Here is a 2199-nt window from a genome sequence, read left to right as displayed (position 1 = left end):
TCTTTGGGCTATTTGGCCTTTCCCAAACAAAACCTGCCTGGCACCGGCGGGCCTTTAAAGCTGCAACTTGCCTTTCAAAGGGAAATACCTTTAACTGCTATCAACCTTTCCTTCTTGCCGCTGGGCTTGTGGCAGCCCAGGTGAGGCCAACTGCTGATCCTGAATCAGCCACATGTGTTTCTGTGTTTATTCACGCAATTATACAAGAAATATATTTGAGCATTTGCCGCATCCTGCCACAGTAATAATTTGATTGTTTAAAACACTGAAGATGTCAACACAAGGAAGAACAAAAAAACAGACTTATATTGGACTTCCAAATACTTATTTGATGGTTTAGTATGGTATTTTATTTCAAATTACATGAGGGGAAGGAGGGTGAGGAACACTGTAATTTCTCTTGCTAAAGACCTTTAGATATTCAGTCCTGTATAAGGGATGCATTAACGGATCAGTTGGAGCTTTAAACATGATTAACAGTATCTGTGTGCGTGCGACAGTGGTTAAGAAACTGCAGGGGCCGGGCACGGTGGCTCATGCCTATAACCCCAGCACTTTGGGAGGCCGAGATGAGAGGACTGCCTGAGCCTACGGGTTCGAGACCAACCTGGGCAACTTGGCGAGACCTCATCTCTACAATAAATAATAATAATAAAAAGAAACTGCAGGGAATGTCTTTGAGGGCTTCCCACAGTTCAAACTCCAAAGCAGGTCACCAGGGCCTCAGCACCAAGGCCTCCTCCCTGGGTTCCCATCCCAGAGGAGAAGGACCCGTGGTGGCTGGTGATTACTCCCCACCCCCAGCTGTTCCCTCTGCTGTCCATTTCCCAAGAGCTCAGCAAGGTGGAAGCCTGCAGCAATGTCACCTGGAGATCCTCCAACGCTCTGGAAGAAGTCCACAGAACCCCTACCTGGCCCTGGGTGGTTGCACAACTTGTTTGCTCAGATAATCTGGTTCAGGTTCCATTTTGTGCAAGAAAAAAAACTGGGACTCAGATGCTGATTTAAGTTGCCTTTAAAAAAGGTGCACAGTCAGGCATGGTGGCTCAAGCCTGCAATCCCAGCACTCTGGGAGGTAGAGGCGAGAGGACTGCCTGAGCTCAGGGGTTCAAGACCAGCCTGGGCAACTTTTTTGTAGAGACCTCGTCTCTACAAAAACAAACAAACAAAAAAAAATGAGCTGGGTGTGGTGACACATGCACGTGGTTCCAGCTACTTGGAAGGCTAAGGCGGAAGGATCACCTGAGCCCAGCAGGTCGAGGCCATGGTGGCTGTGAACATGCCACTGCACTCCAGCCTGGGTGATGGAGTGAGACTCTGCCTCAAAAAGTAAAAATAAAATAAAATAAAAAATAACACATAACGCCTCCTCCCCAAAAAGTTGGCCATCGTGCATATGTGTAGGCAGCTATCACTAAAGAGTAATATGGAGCCAGGTCCCTCCCTTAAAAAATAAAAAAAGACAAGATTCTGGCTTTGTGGCCCAGGCTGAAATGCAGTGGGGTGACCATAGCTTGCTGTAGTCTAGAACTCCCAGCCAGCAGGGCTCGGTGGCTCAGCCTGTAATCCTGCGCCTTTGGGAGGCAAAGGTGGGAGGATCGCTGGAGCCCGGGAGTTTGAGGGCAACATAGCTAGACCTCATCTCTACAAAAAGAAAAAGAAAAAAAGTTAGCTGGGTGTGGCGGTGCACACCTGCAGTCCCAGCTACTTGGGAGGCTGAGGCGGAAGGATCACCTGAGCCCAGAAGGTCAAGGCTGTGGTGAGCAGTGACCATGCCCCTGCACCCCAGCTGGGTGGCAATGCGACTCCAACTCAAAAACAAAACCAAACCACTTTGAGGAATTGACTTTAACATTAAAAGAGCAGCAAAACAAAAATTTCCACAGGTCCCTCACTGGATTACAGTTTCCCAAAACTTTATAAATTATGTGTGCCCTAAAAACAGACTAGGGGTCGACGTTCCCACCGTTAGCGTTCTATTCTGAGGACTGATGCGACGCAAGAGGCTAGCGTTTCTCCATCTGCGCTTTTCAAGACCCCAAAACCTGCCTGGGCGCCATCCACAAGGGCCACGGTCCTCTCAGGGGCCCCACCCCAGGCAGCATCCCACAGGGCGCCCTCGTGGCAGGGTCCGTCGCCCCTCTTCCCGGTAGGCTCCCCCCACGCCCAGGCAGCACCCACTCCCCCCCCCAGGTCCCC

The sequence above is a fragment of the Carlito syrichta genome, unplaced genomic scaffold (assembly GCF_000164805.1).
Source record: "Carlito syrichta isolate Samal-C Ts95f unplaced genomic scaffold, Tarsius_syrichta-2.0.1 Scaffold307203, whole genome shotgun sequence".
Classification (NCBI taxonomy): Eukaryota; Metazoa; Chordata; class Mammalia; order Primates; family Tarsiidae; genus Carlito; species Carlito syrichta.
The sequence above is the reverse complement of the archived record's forward strand: the minus strand, read 5'-3'. Positions refer to the sequence as shown.